Source organism: Ursus americanus, chromosome 1 (genome assembly GCF_024610735.1).
Source record: "Ursus americanus isolate L20-20 chromosome 1, mUrsAme1.1.p, whole genome shotgun sequence".
NCBI lineage: Eukaryota > Metazoa > Chordata > Mammalia > Carnivora > Ursidae > Ursus > Ursus americanus.
In genome coordinates, this window is record NC_142127.1 from 63,404,756 (window position 1) to 63,424,062 (window position 19,307).

The 19,307-nt window shown below is 35.7% G+C and overlaps 1 long non-coding RNA gene across 1 annotated transcript in view; it reads left to right on the forward strand.

Moving 5' to 3' along the window:
* Positions 1-19,307, forward strand: part of LOC148110776 (uncharacterized) — a 497,911-nt gene that overhangs the window by 357,934 nt on the left and 120,670 nt on the right. The window contains exon 8 of the long non-coding RNA XR_015724380.1: positions 13,400-13,547. This is a non-coding gene — a long non-coding RNA (uncharacterized LOC148110776). The remainder of the gene's footprint in view (positions 1-13,399; positions 13,548-19,307) is intronic.

A 19,307-nucleotide genomic window follows, 5' to 3' on the forward strand; every position in this document is an offset into this window, starting at 1 on the left:
TTTAACTATACTCAATTTAAAAAAAAAGACGAATGTCTTCCCCTAATATCAAGAACAAAGTAAAGATGTCACCTCTCATGTCTTTATTCAACAATGTATTGAAGGTTCTAATCAGTAGAGTTAGGGCAAGGAAAAGGAATAAAATCATGCTAGTGGGAAAGAAAGAAAAAAACAGTTTTTACTCCCAAATGACATGCTCATCTATGTAGAAAATCCTATGGAATCTACAAAAAGAAAAAGCCACTAGAACTAAATACATGTGGTAGCCAATTTGTAGGATATAAGATCAATATCTAAAGATCAGGCATGTAGGGGCTCCTGGGTGGCTCAGTCAGTTAAGCGTCTCCCTTGGGCTCAAGTCATGATCCCAGGGTCCTGGGATCAAGCCCCACATTGAGCTCCTTCCTCAGTGGGGAGCCTGCTTCTCCTCTCCCTCAGCGTGCTGCTCCTCCTGCTTGTGCTCTCTATCGAATAAATAAATAAAATCTTTTTAAAAAATCAGGCATATAGCTACACAGCAGCAACTAAAATGAGATACAGCAATAAAAAAAAACCTATTTATATAGCGTCAAAAATATGAAATAATTAGGAATAAATCTAGCAAAAAAATGTGTGAGACCTGTACATTTAATACTACTTAACATTGCTGATAAAAATAAAAGATTGCTTATATAAAGATCCACTGTGGTCAGGAATCAGAAGAATCAATATTGTTAGAAAGTTAATCCTCCCCAAATTGATCTAGGAAATCCCAGCAGACTTTAAAAAATGGAAACTGAGAAGCTGATTATAAAATTCAAATGGAAAAAAAAAAAAAAAAAAAAAAAAAAAAAAAGAAAATCAAAACAAAAAACAGGACAAAAACAAAAAATCCCTAGAAAAACTAAAAGTACTTTGAAAAAGAAAAAAATTAGAAGACTCATATGGCCTGACTTTAAGACATACTCTGTAGTTACAGTAATTAGACACCACGGTTTGGTTTCAGGATAGACAAATGGATGGAACAGAATTGAGTTCATAAATGTACTCGTAGAACAAAATGTTTGTGACCTTGATTTGGCAAAGATTACTAAGTACCACACAAAAATTTTATGCATAAAGAAAAACATTGATAGATTGAACTTCGAAATTACAAACTTCTGTTCTTCAAAAGACATTACTAATAAATTGAAAATACAAGTGACAGATTCAGAGAAAGTATCTGAAAATCTGGTTCTGATAAAGAACTTATATCCACAATATATAAAGAACTTCCACGACACAGTAGTAAAGGGGGGGTAGGGAATTACTGAATTTTTTAAATGGGTAAAACATCTAAATATATATTTTACCGAAGAAGATATACAGATGACAAATAAGCACATGAAAAGATGCTAAATATCGTTATACATTACGTATATGCAAAACAAAAAGCACAATGAGCTACTACTCACCTGTAAGTATCTAAAGTTTAAAAGACTGATCATTCCTAATGTTGTCAAGGATATAGTATAACTAGAATTCTCAAACCATGTTGATGGGGATGTAAAACAGTACAACTATTTTATGTTGGTTTCTCTCTTTTTAGTGCTTTCAATTGTAATTGAGTGTTTTATATGATTCAATTTTATCCTCTTTCTTGATGTACCATGTATAATCTGTTGGGGTTAATGTACAGCATGAAATCAGCCATAAGACCTGGCTTGCTAAAATGTAACACAGAGGCTACTGGGGGCAGGGAAGGTTTGGAGAAGGGCGTAGGCCTTTGGAATGCTGAGGCCTGCGTGACCACTCTGCCACGGGAATGCCGTGGGAGATGCCTTCCCCGAAGCTTTCTTGCTTTCTTAGTCCAAACAGCTGCCCTGTGATCGAAGAGATGTATGCATTGTCCCCTAGGCTATGTTTAGCAGACTGGTAGACCGTGCAGATTAGCATATTGTATCTTTCCTGTAAACAGATCCTCCTAGTTCCAGTAAGACCCCTTGTCACATACCATGTGCTTGAGAAACAGTGATAAAGATTTGTGATTATCCTGAAGGACCAATAAAAGCAGGAGCAAAGAAGGGCAAAGTGTCTTCCTCTCTGAACATTGACCCCCTTGCCTTCTCCTCTCTATTTTACAGCAAAAGTTTGGAGTAATCTTTTATCTGTCGTCAGTACAGGGATTGCTGGCCATTCCCGGAATAATCCTTTTAAGAAATACTTTTTGTAGTTGCCCTAGGGTTTATGCATTTTTACATGGTTTGAGTCCACCTTCAAATAATGCTATACTACTTACTGTGTAGTCTAGGAACTTTATACCAGTATTTTCAGTCCTCCCTCTCATCCCTGTGGCATTTCTCTCCTGCATTTCACTTATCCATGTACTATAATTACCCAATAAATTGCTACTGTTACTGCTTTTAACAAACAGCTGTCTTTTTTTTTTTTTTAAGTTTTTATTTAAATTTTAGTTAGTTAGGGGTACCTGGGTGGCTCAGTCAGTTCAGTGTCCACCTGTTGGTTTCGGCTCAGGTCATGATCTCAGAGTCATGAGATTGAGCCCTGCATTGGGCTCCATACTCAGTGGGGAGTCTGCTTGAGATTCTCTCTCCCTCTCTCTCTCTGCCCCTCCCGCTCATGCTCTCTCTCTTTTTAAAAAAAATAAAATGATCTTTTATAAAAATTTTAGTTAGTTAACATATAGTGTAATATTGGTTGCAGCAGAGTTTAGTGTTTCATCACTTACATATAACACCCAGCACAAATGCCCTTCTTATACCCATCACCCATCTAGTCCATCTCCCACCCACCTCCCCTCCAGTAACCCTCAGTTTGTTCTCTGTAGTTAAGAGTCTCTTATGGTTTGCCTCCCTCTCTTTTTTTTTTTCCATTCCCTAAGTTTCGTCAGACAGCTGTTTTTTAGATCAATATATATTGAGGAAAAAAAATTAACAATTTTAATTTATCTTTATTTTCTGATGCTCTCCCTTTCTTTATGTAGATCCAGCTGTGTGACCTGTATTTTTTTTTTTTTTCTGCCTAATAAACATCTTTTAACATTTCTTTCAGGGAAGATCTGCTGGCGATATATTCCCTCAGTCTTTCTGTGTCTGGGAAAATCTTTATTTCTCCTTCGCTTTTTTTTTTTTTTTTGGTAAAGATTTTATTTATTTGAGAGAGAGAGAGAGAAAGCGTGAGCAATGGGAGGAGTAGAGGTAGAAGCAGGCTCCCCACTGAGCAGGGAGCCTGACATGGGGCTTGATCCCAGGACCCTTGGATCATGACCTGAGCCAAAGGCAGATGCTTAACAGACTGAGCCACCCAGGTGCCCTTTCTCCTTCACTTTTGGAGGATACTTTCATTGGACATAGAATTAATGTTGGCAAGGTTATTTTTTCTTCTAACATTTTATAAAGATTTTACCCTACTCTCTTCTTGTGTGCTCCAATTCTGATGAGAAGTCTAGTGTAATTATAATTTTTGTTCTTCTGTGGGTGAGATGCTTTTCTTTAAGACTTTTTCTTTGCCTTCAGTTTTTGCAGTTTCAGTGTAATATCCCTAACTGTGAGGGGGTTTTGTTTGATTTGGTTTGGTATTTACCATACTTGGTTTTCTCTGAATTCCTTAGATCTGTAGTTTGGGGTCTACCATTAATTTTTAAATTTTCTCAGCCATTATTACTTTAAATATCTCTTCTCATCTGTTCTTTCTTCTCTATTTGACATTCCAGTTATATATATATTATAACTTTTGAAATTACCCCACAGTTCTTAGATGCTCTGGGTTTTTTGTCTGTTTAATTTTTTTCTTCCTTGTTTCAGTTTTGGAAGTTTCTATTAAGGTATCTTGAAGTTCATTAATCATTTTCTCAGCTGCAGCAAGTCTACTGATAAGTATATTCAAAGGTATTCATTTCTTTTACTGTGTTTTTTTATTTCTGTCATTTCCCTTTGATTTTTTTTAAGATTTCCATCTCTGTGCTGTCATTATCCATCTGATCATAAATGTTTTCAACATTTTCCATTAGAGTCCTAATTATATTAAACATAGTTATTTTAAATTCCTTGTCTGATTAATCTAATATATGTGTTATATCTGAATCTGGTTCTGATGATTGTAGTGACTCTTCAGACTTCACTTTACTTCACTTTCTTGACTTGCCTGGTATTTTTTGTTTCTGGTGTTAAAAGTAGGATATGTTGTATTGGGTGATAGGTAATGGAGTAAATAAGCCTTTAATGTTAATCTGGATAGGAGATGTGTTGTGCTTAATATTTGTTACAGCTATAGATAACTGAACTTTTCAAATTCTTAAAGTGTGCTCAGTTTTGTCTTGGCTTTGACTTTGGGGTTTACCTTTGTGCTATTCCTCAGGTAAAATCTGCATCTTTCAGCTCTTTCCACTGTTATACTGAAGGCATTTTAGAGTGGCGATGAGAGGGGGTGTTCTATAATCTTCTTTTTAAATTTCAATATTTTAATAAGCCTATATCTCAGAGTAAAGTCTTTCTGGGAGTTTTTGTTCCTATTCTAGGGATATAGCTTCCCCCCCCCTTTCCCATAATCCTTTTCCTAGTGCAGCATTCTCAATCTATTTCCTTGAAACCCTCTTCCCTATTCATTATCTTCCCCCCTGCCCCAGGTGGGACAGAAGGCTAAAGAAGGTTGAAGTGGGTGGAATTTTGTTCAACCAGTTGGGATGAGATTTAGAAAAATTTTGTGGAAAGCTTTCTGGTAACATTCTTCCCTCTAGAAAAAGGCCTTTGTTAAATAGAAGGATCTAGGTGGTTTTACAATGGCTGTTCTTCCCCTCCCCTTTCCAGGGCCAGGATAATTGCCCCAGTTCCTCACCATGAGAACACTCTGGACTTCCTGGACAGAAAGTTCATGAAAGTGTGGGGAATTCCTATGACTACAGCCTTCAAGATTTTCCCTTTCTCACAGTTGTCTGTATTCAGTCTCCAGCAATTTATCAAAATTACTAGTTAAGTAAGTGGTTCTACCAAGGTATAGTGTTGAGGATCTTCTGCCCCATGTAAACAAATCTTGGATAATATATTTCTCTGAATTCATCTCTGTCTCTAGATTTCAGATTGATGGCTTTCTCTGCAACCTCTGTTCTCTGATGGATAGGTCCAAATATGGTTGATTCCCCCCCCCCCCCAGTATTTTCATATAAGGAAGGGAGGGACAACTTTCAAGCTCTTTACCTATCAGAGCTAGAAACGGAAGTGGCACAACTGCTTTGGAAAACAGTTCGTCACCTTTTTAAAAAGTTAAATATAGATTTACCATATGATCTAGCCATTCCACTCCTAGGTTATTTCTCCATGAGAAATTATAACATATGTCCATACAAAGACTTGTACATAAATGTTCATAGTAGAACTGTTCATAATATCCAAAAACATTAAACCAATGCAAGTGTTCATCAGTTGGTGAATGGATATATAAGTTGTGGTATATCCAACCAATGGAATACTACTCAGCAATAAAAATAATCAAGTGTTGATACATGTAATGGCATGGGGCAATCTCAAAATAGTTACGCTGAGTGAAACAAGTCAGACAAAACAAAACACCTATTGAGTAATTTCATTTTTATGAAGTTCTAGAGATGGCAGATTAATCCATATGACAGAAAGCAGATTAATATCTACATATAAAGGGTGAGGATGGTTAGGTGGGAGGAATTACAAAGAGCACAACGAAACTTTCAGGGCTTATAGCTATGTTTTCATGTTCACCATAGTGATAGTTTCATAGATATACACATATGTTAAGAGCTATCAAATTACACTTCAACATACACATTTTATTTTTTTTTTTGCCCTAACGCAGGACTGCTGACAAAAAAAAAAAAAAAAAAAAAAAAAGCTGAAGTCCATAAATTCTTATACTTCTCCCATCAGAGCAGAATCTAAGTTTCCACTCCTAGATTACAGTTGACCTTAATTCATTACTTCCAACCAAAAGAATGTGGGAGATTTGTACTTCCATGTCTTTTAATGTTAGCTTAGAAAGGTGATACAGTTTATGGCTCATTATGTTCTTCCTTGGACCCCAGTCACCATTTGTAAGCATGGAAAGACAACATGTAAATGTTTTAGCCAAGAGTCCAGATAAAGTACTGATAAACAGCAGCATCAGTTCCCAGTTGTATGAGTAAATATCCCCCAATGACCCTCGTCCTCAGCCTTCAAGCTGCCTCAAGTGACACTAAATGGAGTAGCAGTGGGATTTTCTTATAGAACCTGCTCAAATTGAAGATTCATGAATAAAATAAATATTTTTTGGTATTAGCCACTACATTTCAGACAGGTTTGCTACCCAGCAAATGATAATTGGAGCAGTTATTTATTGACTTCATTTGTCCTTTCTTCATTCCCTGTTAATATTAACAGGTAATTAATGACTTCTGGTAAGTGTGAGTATGTATGTGTGAGAAAGGATGTTGACTATTTAAAATGTAGCAAAAAATGTATCATTATATGACCTAATTTTAATATGACAATTTCATGCAAGCAATCTTTTGGGCTTTTATTCCAAACACCTGTATTTTCTTTGGAGGAAATCCTATTGATTACACTGAACTTAATGAAAATCAAGCCTTCCTTCTAAATCTTCTAGGGTTAAAATAAATTTAAACCACTCTTTTGGAATTTCATATATATATGCTTGTTTGTGGGGGAGAAAAGGTACTTATTTATACATACAAAATCCTAAAGGAAATTAATATATTTCCTACTTTCATTTTTGAGACCCAGTATTTGTAATTCTTATGACAAAGTGATTAGACTATTTTGAGGTGGTTTGCATTTTTAGGTCTTGATTTATTACATATTTATTACATCCATCTAATCCCTTTATCTAATAAATTAAGTCTAATCTGAAGTCACATCTCTCCATATTATCTAGAATTATCTAGAACATCTGAACCAAACTATAACCAACCACATGTTGTGCAACCACCAGCAACACCTAAGCTCAGTCTCTGTCTGATCTTATTAGATTTTAAGTTTCTTGGAGGTTTGGTACTTCTCACTGTTAAACTATGTTATGTTTATATCAGGATAATCTGGGGAAATTTCATATAAGTTATGACATTATTGTGGATTTTAAAGTGGGGATAAACTTTTAATAGGTATTTTATTGAATCATATAAAACCATAGAGCATTTTGTAGATCAAAATAAATACATAATGCTAATTTTATATCATTCTACCTTATTACATAGAATGACAAAAGCCTCACTAGTGACACTAAAGGCTTAAGAAAAAGTAAGTACAGAGTGAGGAAGCATTTGTGTCTTAGAAATAAGAGAAACATATTATATTGCACACTGTCATAGAAATACTTTTGATTTAGTGAACAGAATTTTAAAAGATTATGTCAGACTGACTTGTTCCAATAGGAATCAAAGGGTATCCAAGCAATTGAAGCTATGAAAGTTACTGTCATTTCTCAAATAATTATATCCCACCATAAACAAATTCAAAAACCTGAACTAGAATGTATGCAACTAAACCATTTCTATTCAGAGTATAAAATTGTACTGATTCAATTAATACAGAAATATAGATGTCCATATAGTAATTTATGAAGTTCTGGTATGTATAAAGTTTATCTACCTTATTTTTGTTTATTAAAATGGTAACATTGGTGATGACTCCCTTTCAGTAGACAATTCAGGCTTTCCCAGGTACTTGACACAGGTATCCAAGATGATAGATGCAGATAGATTCATCGGCAGTCAGATACATAGATAGAGGTTGGTAGTTAGGTAAGTTGGTAGGTAGGCAGGTACCTACATAAAATGCATTTTACACACACTTGCAAACATAAGATACAGCAATTCTGAGTCACTACTATTCAAATATATGCAAACATGAAGCTCACCTTATTCTGGTTGTCTCTAAATATCTATCCCTCTTTGATAAAGAGGAAACTAAAGTTAGTTCTATTAAACAGACAGAGTCCAGTCCAAAAATATTTTAGTGGAGAGGTTAGAATTTCAGTGATGATCCAGTTTCAGTCTTCAGTTCAGGTTTCACTTCTCTTGTTATAATCCCTTCATCTTCTCCATGGTCCTACATTTAATTTCACAGAATTCACCTGTGTTATTTTGGAATAGCGTTGTAAGGAAGAAGAGTTAAAACCTGTTTAGGAAAATTCATAGTTGTGTGGCTGGCTCAGTGTGACTGCTCTGCCGGTAGAAAATGCTGGTGTCTTGAATTGTCTTATTACTGGATATTCCAAAGGATTGCCTCTAATGGACAGTGTATTCAAGATTTTTAGGCTGGCTACTGAACATCGTTTGCGCAGCCTCAGATGTCAGAAACGTTGACATGGGCATGGGCTAGGGGGTTCTTGGACTTCCTGAGCATGCTGTTTAATGGAGAGAGAGCTTCCTGTCAAAGATAATCCAGGCCCCAGCTACCTTCCAGAGTTTAAGCTAAATTCACAAGAAACGTACCAGTCCCTGCAGGGATGTGAATCTAAAGTCTACCACTGCTTGTCTGGCCCCAGGCAGGTGACTTGTCCTTGCTGTGCCCCAATTCTGGCACTAAGCACAATTGAGAGCTAAAGAAGCTTTCAGTAGTATTTTCTTTTTTTTTGTTAATTTTTATTTATTTATTTGACAGAGATAGAGACAGCCAGCGAGAGAGGGAACACAAGCAGGGGAAGTGGGAGAGGAAGAAGCAGGCTCACAGCAGAAGAGCCTGATGTGGGGCTCGATCCCATAACGCCGGGATTACGCCCTGAGCCGAAGGCAAACACTTAACCGCTGTGCCACCCAGGCGCCCCTCAGTAGTGTTTTCAACTGTGACCTTTCCCCAGAATAATCTAACACTTTCCCATTAATCCTTAGCAATGAGCACATCAGAAGGAAGGTATGAGTATTTTACATACCTCTATTAAAAATGGAGAGCATTAGGAATAGCCTGGCAAAGTCAGTCAGCATAACAGGATTTTGAGTATTTTTTGGGATAGATGAAGTATGTCAGTCTCAACTGCACTAGCATAAGATTACGGAGATTATTCTAGTATGCACCACCAGAGTTTAGAGGTAAAAAGCATGGGTTCTGAGCATGCCTAGAACTGAATGCTTGCAGCAGCCCCTGGCCAAGAGCTTATGCTAAGGATATAATAGGAAAACATGTCTGTGACCCTGCGGGATTTAGCATAAACGTCAGAGCATGAGCAGTTGGGAACGCCCAGCTTGCTCAGGGTGGAACACCGCCTCAACCGAAACCTGATTGCTCTTGACAGTAGCCCGCGGGGTCCATAGAAACATGTTTAAGAATAGGCCTCACTTGCTGAATGTTACATCATCTAATCTCGTGACCTTCCTCGTGATGTACTACTATTCACTAGGATCACGAGACTCCCCTTGATTGTATTTGATTGTTTACTGCCAATAAATACGCGAGGTTGCAGCTGTTTGGGGCAATCGCACTCTTGGCGGTCGCACTCTTTGTGGTTGCCCCCTGCACCCACATTTTCTTTGGCAGCTAACCTGTCCGTGCCTCGTCCTTCTCCCGAATCATGCTGTGGCTCCACAGGCAGTGTCTTGGCAAATGCTGTTCCACTAGTTGCTGTGTGCCCTTAGGCAAATAAGTTAACTTCTCCATGATTTAGTTTCCCCATCTATATAATGGGGTTATTAATGGGGCTTCTTCATCAGGTTGTCGTGATGATTTAAATATTTAATTTATGTAAAATGCTTACAAGAATACCTGACACGTAGGAAATATTAAATAACTGCTTTTTTGACATTAAAAAAAAATTTAGGCAATGAAATATCTTCACGGAATACACTGAACATATTAACAATGATCTCATGGACAAATTAAAAACATAATTTATGATAATTATGGAACAATTTGAGAGTAGGCTGTGACCTCTATCTGTCATTGAGTTTCACACCAAAAAAAGTTCTATTTCTTAAGCCTAATACCCAGTTTTTCCAGTGCAGTGTCCAAAAGGACTGTTAATATTATTGGTTGAAAATACATTATGAATTATGTAGAGCTAAGCATATTACTAATTACATATTTTTGCTAATTATGACCAATTGCTAATTATTACTAATACTCCATTTACTCTAAGTAGTTGTCCCTTGGATTACATATCGAATGTAACACGTGATCTAAATATACATTTGAACTTGAGAAGAATCAAACTCATATATAAGATAAAAAGCTTAGCTTTTCAACTAAGCAGATTTGGTTTTTTAAAAGTAGTGTATAAAACACTGCCTTAAATGAACTATGAGAATTTTTAATTATAGAGAAATCTGATCTTCTACAAATATTTTTTTAAAAGAAAAAGAATACTGAGGAATAGAACATTTTTCCTTAAACTCTTATTTATTAAAATCTCTAAGGCAGTAGTAGAATTACTTATTGGCTGCAAGATATGATTATATACAATTATATTATTTGCACCCGTTCAACCCTTATTAATCATTTCTGTGGAATTGACATTTGGTTACCAATCCATTAGATTTAGCCCAGGCTGAACTCTCCACTATTCTTTTTTGTGCAGATTTAAAAGGACAGGCATAAAATTCCATCTGAGTCTATTCATGAGACAACACTGACCAAATATAGACCAGTTCCTCACAGTTTATCCTGGAAAGGATTGTGTCAAAATTTCTTCCTAATCTCCTGATGCTAAAAAATGAGAGACAAATAGCAGTGTACTTTTTTTGGAATGGGGAGCCAAAAATATTGAGAATATATTGAACTCCCAATTATCATTTTATATTATCCAAATTTTGGATTGTAAAAGCATAGCTTACCCATTATTTTCACATTAAACACATATTCAACCAATCAATTTTTAGTATTCACCACAGGGAGTTGGTTAAATATCTCAAACCTGAAGATTCAGTCTTCAGATCTGGAATTGTTGACATCCTGAAAACATTTCCTGAAGTTAATAGTGATATTGATATTAGTAGATATAGCACAACATAAATTAAAATACAAATTTTATTATATGTGAAGAAGATCTCATTTTTAATCTCCCTACCAAAAAGATTTCAAGATATTTTTCTTCACAGGACATATGTTATTTTCAATACATTTTAACACATTCTGAAACAGAGACGTCAAACAACTCTACACAGCATTAACCTTGTGATACTGGCTAGGGGAAGCTAATTCAATTACAGGGATGAGCAAGTAACCTTAATGAATGAAGAAGACAGTTGTTCGGGAAAACAAGGTGATTCCTTCCCTTTGAGCAAAGCAGCAGCTTCTCAGCTTCAAATAATTGCTGAGTGGGGTTGTTGGAATTTTGGAATGTGGAATGTAGGTAAATCTTCACTTTTTCACAGGAAACTGGAAGCCCATAATTTCCCTGATTTTAATGTTGGCAACAATTCTAGAGAATTTTAATTATGATACAGGACAAACAAAACATCTTTGCAGGCCAAATTAAGCCAGCTGGCCACCAGTTGGTGAGTCCACAGCAACACTCATATTTTCCTGCCTCTGCAGGTTTGCTCATAACATTCCCTCAGCTGAGAATGCACTTTCCACTTAGATTTCTGCATGTAAATCTCCCAGCTAAATGTCTACCATCTGCATGAGCTCTATCTTCTGTTTGTTCGCTTTTTAAAGATTTTCTTTATTTGAGAGAACGCAAGAGGGCTGGAGAGGTGGGGGGAGGGGCAGAGAGAGAGGGAGAAGCAGGCTCCGCACCAAGCAGGACGCCCAGCATGGTGCTTGGTTCCAGGACCCAGGATCATGACCTGAGCTGAAGGCACACGCTTAACCGACTGGGCCACCCAGGTGCCCTTTCCGTCTAAGGATGGAAATAATGTGTTCTCCCTCAGTGTTTGTCAAACACTTCCTCAGTACTTACCTACCACTCATTTCACATATCTTGAAAATGATTGTCTCATATCTGTGCCCGATTTTAAAACCATTAACCATAAAAGCATGAATGATTTCTTATGAAACTTAGTATCTACATTCATTTAGTACAATACCTTTTACATAATAGAGTTTAAGTACACAATGAATGAATAAATTCCAGCATTAGTGTCTTTGAAGTAAGCTAATGTAGGGTGGTGGGAACAAAAATTTCTGTTTTAAAATAACTTCATACTACTAAAGATTTATACTTTAACTTCTTCTGAATTCATTGGGATAGGTGTTGAGGCAATGGGGAATATGTGATTATACACAAATGGACATTTAGGCTTAAACCATTTTAACAGCTGACAATAGCAATTCTAAAAATAATCCTTTAAATTAGTAGAATGAAATATGTTTAATGCCCAGAAAGATCAAAAAGCAATATTTTTCTAAAATTAATATTTGCAATAACAGAATTATCTTATGATTTAATACAAATGGTATAGCTTTATCAAACTAGATAATTTGTATTTGAATAGCAATCTAAGATGGCTCATTACCTTCCCTTGAATTATTTCAGATTGACCTTCAGTTAGACAATGACATTGATTCCGTTCTTGAGCTCTGAGTTATGGAAAAACCTTTATTGAACACATATCCCTCCTCTATCCTTTCCCACTCTGCTAATATTTCAAACCTAACAGAAAGAACAAAGCAATCAAGGTGCAAGATTAGGTACAAAAATTTCCTGTAAAGAGGAGATATAGAGCCTACTTTTCAAGAGTACTTTAATAATTATAAATATATGAAATAAGACTAACAGCAACATAATAAATTTAGTAACCTACATGTGGAGTTCATTTATGGAAGCAAGTATCTCCAAGAACTTATAGGCAATAAAACCTTGACAAGCTCTAAATATTAATGCAGCAAGCTCTTAAAAAGATCCATTTCAGGACAATTGTTAGACCAGACATGGCAAAAAAACCTAATGTTTAGAACAATACTTTTTATTTTATATAACATTACCTACTTCACAAAATATTTCTTATGTGTTATCTCTTTTTATGAATACAACTCTGCCAAGGAGATAAAGGTAAAATCTGATATCGGTTTTAGAATGAGAAACCAATGATTAGAAAAATTAGGTGACTTGCAGGGTTTTAACTATTAGCAAGTAATGGAAGCAAAGCTGGGCCCCAGTTCTCCTAATAACATCTCTAGGGTTCTTTCTACTCCATCCTCTAGCTAATCACAGATTTAGAGTATAATCATGGAGCATATCAATATACTTTTGTGGCAAGAGGGGGGATTAGTTTTTCTTTTTTTAATTTAATTTAGTTAGAAATTGCTAAAATTACCAAAGATAAAAATTTATTTCTTCATCAAAGGACCTGGATGGAGCATTTGTTAGTACTTTCTAGGCATCTACTCAACACTTCTCCAATGGCTCCAGATTTTTCTTTGATGAAGGTGTGCTTCTAGGGAAACTGAATCTGCTCAGCTCCATTTTTAGAACAAGTGTCCTGAGTTAAGCTAATCAGCACTTCTTTTCCTGTTTCTAGTGATTGGTTCAGTTGAGGCATCTGACCTACGCTGCTGCAATCAGACTGAAACCAAAAGATTTTCTGTGAATGGTGGAGAAATTCACTCTTTCTTCCATCCTGAATATACTGAAGAAAAATGGAAATCTTGGAAGGCTGGGATCACCAGGTAAGATAAACTACAGAGATAGAAAGTGAGCCCTTGGTGATACTAAGTCTTGCATGACCTGCTTCACTTACATGAACCAGTAAATTATTTAGGCAAGTTCAGATCAGGTTTTTAGTCATTGGCTACTGAAAACATCCTGATTATTGATGAATTCATTAGTTCTGAACCGAAAGTAGTTCTAGTCATTCTCAGTAATCTATTCTTATGTTTAAAAGAAACTGCTCTCAGAGATACGATCAAATTCCCTAGACGGTGAGTAGTATATTACGACAATTACTGACTTTTATTGTATACAGATGCTTAAACAAAGCTTGACTTCTTGTTGAATTCTCAGTGAAGTAATATGACTGGCTATCAGGAATCTTTGTAGAAGGAATCTTTGTTTACTTCTTAATTCATACTGTAGTCTCAGTTCCTCCAACGAAATAGTGTGAATTCCTTACGTTTTTTAGTAAGACTTATCTTCAAGACTTTACTTATGGGTCTACTGTATTATCTCCTTAATGAATCCACATAGTTAGTGAACCCTGAAAATGGATGAACTACAAATCTTGAACTCTGTGAAACATTGTGGGACAAAATAAATTGAGAAAATCTGTACATTTTCAAGAATAGATCCATCTAACGCTGAAATTTGCTTTTCTAATATCATATATCTGAAATAAAGCTTCTCTGTATTTATTGCATAGAATAATTCTCACTAATAGTTTTTGTGTAAAATAATGATTGGTTCTTAAATGACAAGATATAACAGATTCTTTGGGTATTATTTCTTTTTTCATTTTTTAAGTCTTCCCCTCATATTTTGCACAATGCATTCCTTAATAGATACCAAATAAGCATTCTTAATGAATCACCTAATGTTCTTAATGGACATCAATCTCATTATTATAGAATAAGCAAAGCAAGATTTTTGAGAAATAATATGTGATTGGAAAATATTTGGTGATATTGATTCATGATGTATCAGTGAGTACCTATCATTTTCCCTAACATCTAAGTCAGTAATAAACATAATAGCAACAACTTATTGGGGACTTATGATGAGCCAGGCACTGTTTTACCTATATTAACAGTTCATTTAACACTTATAATTATGCTATAAAACACATTACTATTTGGTCCATTTCATAGATAAGGAAACTAAATGTCTGAAGTTTCTATATAGAATTATTTAAAATTCTTGACAAAGGATTACGTAACTAGTGAGTGACCAGGCCAGGTTTCAAACCCTGGCAGTCTAACAAATGCCATAAAATCTGGGAGCATATGCCACTGGCATCTTACAGGAAGCATAGAGGGTTCCCAAGAAAGGGATGTGGAATTCAGGCTTAAATAAGAGCCTGTATCCTGAAACCAATATTGCGCTATACGTTAACTAACTAGAATTTAAATAAAAATTTGAAGGCAAAAAGTGTCTATAAAACTCATCCTGTACTGTACTGTCTGCCTCCTCTCCATGTCTATTCTCCATTAATTCCCTTAGTCCAACAGCACTTGCTTCTCTTGCTTCGCCCCCACCCCCCCCCCCCACAAAATGTGTCTATATCATCTATAGTTTTGGATGTTTCTGGTTTGTAATCTATCTTTTGTGTCCACATTTGTGGTTTTTTTTTTCCTCTTTCTGGGTCAGCACAAATAACATGGATTGTATTGTAATCTAATATACTTGAAAACCCTGGTAGTCTGGCACTCCCATCCTCCTGCTTTGTTACTCTGATTCTTTCACAAGGAATTTTGTAAAAGTAACACCACCAGTCACCTGAGTGGCCTCCACATTCCAAACTACAAGACTCTGGGTTAGGTCCAGTTTTCAGGGCTCTTGGTTTATAGGGTTTGAAATTTACCCTGTGGGTATTAACTTTTTATAAAAGTCCCAGAGGGTGATAATTTAAGATAGCTCTTCTCTCCCTTTCCAGAGCTAATCAGAATCTTTGGAATAAGGAAAGTGGTGATAGATGGGGAAAATGCTTATTACTTGAAAGGAATTAGGCATTTTTCTCTTTGAAGTGCAGAATAGTCTGACCATTTGGGGGTAATCTGGAACATCAGCAGGAGAGGCTAGTTCACAGCTTTGCCCAGTTCGTCACAGGACTTTCTAGAGTTACCCCAGTATTTTTAATTGAGGGCTTGGAATGCAGAGAGTTTGCAACCAAAGCATATCTCAAGTCTGGTCTTAACTAACAAACAGATCCCAGCTATAAACCATGAGTACCAGCCCCTCCCCAGAGGATTGGAGTTACAGTGCATCTGTTAAAGCAGCAATTTGAAAGCGAACAGAAAAGTTAAAGTTTACAGTCTACCTTTTTAAAAATTCAATATAATTATGCTTTGTTACAGTTTCTACAAATAGATTTTTACTGAATTGTTTCAGGAATGTTCTGACTGACTATAATTGTATGGCTGTGTTGTAATGTCATTCAGCTACTTGGCTTCGGACTCTGGAATGACTGAACAGGAAAACAAATGACCTAACTGAGTGCAGAATTTAGTTTGTTTGGGTGATAATCAGGGCCTTACATTTTTATGGCTGTTGGAATTCCCTTGTCAATATATTTATCTGAGAGCTGTGCTTTTAACATCTGGAACGTATATGATCATGAGCGTGTCTTTAAAAGGACAAACTCTATTAAGATTACCATTAACATGACTATCAACTTTTAAAATGATTGATGTTTAGTTAATGCCTCAATGCTGTGTCTTAGAACTTCTAAAAATATAACATGACTAGATCCTTAATACTAGACTATAGCTTCACGGCTGTTGCCATGTGGAATGATAATCAGAGTCGGTCAAAAAATGATCTATTATTGTACTAAGTAAAATACAACCAGGGAGCCAACTTGGCACACTAGCAAACAAAAAATAAATAAATAACTGAGACAAACTTTTGGTTTAAAAACATCAGATAAGGAATTCTATTTGCTCAAATGTTTCCTTTGAATTTATAATTGCTATTATTAACATATTTTTTTAAAAAAGTCAAGAATTTTTTTCCTTCCTACATAATTTCACCCACACTTCTTTGATTATATGTTCTAAGATAATAATCATAGTTGCCAGTAGAGGCTTAGGAATTTTATAAACATCAATCAATGTCACAGCTAGAAGTTGATGAATCAAAGAATACAGCCATAAATTCCAAAGTGCCTTCCCTATGACACTACTCAGTCATTGCATTAAGAATCATTTTAGATTAAAGTAAAAGGCACTGCGTCTTTATCAGGGCCGACAGGGTTATATTATTATCTGGTGTAAAAGAAGAAGATGAGGAAAGGAAGGACAAAGTTCCTCCAATATCTCATTTGAAAAGAGATTTAGTTATAACCCTTATTCGGCTTCTTCACCCTCAGGCAAAACCAGCACAGCTCTTGGGCTACAGAAATTCTGGTGAAGTGAAATAGAAATACAGAGTGAGGGGTCTTCGGGCCTGTAGATTAGAAGCAAGGGGGGTGATTTGCTCTGTAATCTGCTAATCTCAGGTCTCACTTTAATTCCCACATGTTCTAATGTGTGGGGTGAAGTGGAGGATAGGGGCGCCTGGGTTCATCCCCTCTTGAAGAAGGCTTATTTAGTGCAGGAGCCATACGACATGGAAAAGTAGCCAAACAAATTAGAAGCTGCGGTTTCAAAAGATACAGTCCATAGAGGGTTCCAGGGAGGACAGTATGCTTTTAAATTATTTGTCCCTCACAGTCCAAGTCAGAAACTCTAAAACATTGCCAAGTTGTATCCTTTACTCACAACAGAACTGAAGTAAGAAATTGAGCTCTCTGTGGTGGTTAAAGTATGTTATTAAAGTTTCGTACACCTAGAGCTGAAGCACTGAGCCTGGAGAACATAGATGTTTCTTCTTCAAAACTGCAAACATTCTGTAGTTTCTGGCAGTAAAACAGTATTACTTGTGGAGTCTAGATTACCTTAAATGTCCCACATCAACTCCTGTATATCTTGGAATCTATGCAGCTCAGGGTTAATTCCTACTAACTGCCTTGAAAGGAAAACTCATGAAAAGACCTGATGGGCTATCTCTAGATTCTCAAAAACATATTAGTTTTAAACTTTCAATAGTTGATTGAAGAAAGCAAGCCAGTGTCTCACTACAGGGCGTTGTTTACCTAGCTCACACAAACGACCGGTTTACAAACTCTTAGCTCAGTGTAGCCTTTCATAGTCAACCGGGTCTTATGTAAAATATTCTTAATATCATCTTTGCCTAAAACAGAGGTTGTCATGGAGACATCATCATTTTCTACTGGCCGTAGTTGAAATGTGTGAAGTCCTTGGTAAAACTAACAAATTCTTCTCACACATCCTGTCTTTCTAACAAGGCAAATTTATGTCACATGGCGTAAATCATCTAGAAGCAGTCAACTCAGAGATTAAAAACTATACAGTATATTTCTGTTACCTGGGCACTGATTGCTCTTTTACTCTGGGGGAGACAGCATCCTTCAGTAAATTAACTGAAGAACTCACATTTACCCAGGATAGTGTTGACTTAGATGCTTCGACATGACACAGTTAATTCCCAGATGTATCCATGTTTTCCTGAATTTCATTTTGCTTAACCCTCTGTGAAATAAAATGTAAATATCAGGAAGAAAAGAAAATATTATGAAACTGAATATGGCGATTTAAAAATAATTGTTAGAATTTTTGTGAGTGAGCAATTCAAAATAAAACAAATTCTATCATAACAGATTTCAAAGAGAGTCTTTGGATTCAGTTTCCAGGGCCAGTAAACTGCTGCGTTTGTGATATTTCATTCAAATTGATAGTTTTGGGAATATCTCTCTGAAATCATTATAGTTCTGATATTCCTATATTGCATCTACTATAAAGTGCATAATCTCCTTAGACCGAAAAAGCCAAATCAGGTAATTCTTGCCATTATAATTGTTTTTTTTTTTTTTTTTTTTTTTATCTTTTCCTGAAAGACTAATTCAGTTGTCCTAAACTATTTATTCTGGAAACTTTTAAGATAATCTCAAAATGTAGTCTAATTTATTTCCATGAAAATAAGACCTTATTCCCCTAGGTTATAAATACTTTTACATGTTGAATATCACCTTAATATCATATTTGGCTTCTTTCTCAAAAAGAATGAATCACTCAGTTGAATATTTTTCATAAGAAGCATGCAGATTTTAGACACAATTATGCCACTACTGTGTCTAAGCTCTCTCTCTCATCAAGAAAATGGCTCAAAATAGAATAAGCTCTTCACTATGCTCATTGATCTCGCCTTGATTCCACAAAGAGATTCTGTGTTCTAGCATGTACAGTCTTAAAACAGATCCTGTGCTATTAATGCGTCAACAGAGCCTGTATCATAGGACTTTAAGACCCAAACTCAGAAGGTTCTGACAAATAAAATTCCTTTATTATATGCCATAGTGCATGAATTAGCTCCACCCTTGCTTTTACAGTATCTGAATAATTTACAGACTATTTTAGATTAATACCCTATATCAGGTAGACAAAGCTAGTGTCCACTTGTATGTTGGTGGTTTGATTTATGATAGAAAACCAAGACTCAGTATAAAAAACAAATTAAACACTTGGCTAATTATTACCAGAAAAAACAATTTAGGCGGAATGAAATGAAAATTAAATCATATGTTTTGAAAGAATTTGTCAAAGTTTAAATTAATATTAAAATACTCCTTCTGACAGGTTAACTAATGCTACCATTTTGGGATATTTTGCTGTTATTCATCCTAAAAGTTTCACTAAGATACACTCTACCCCAAAAAA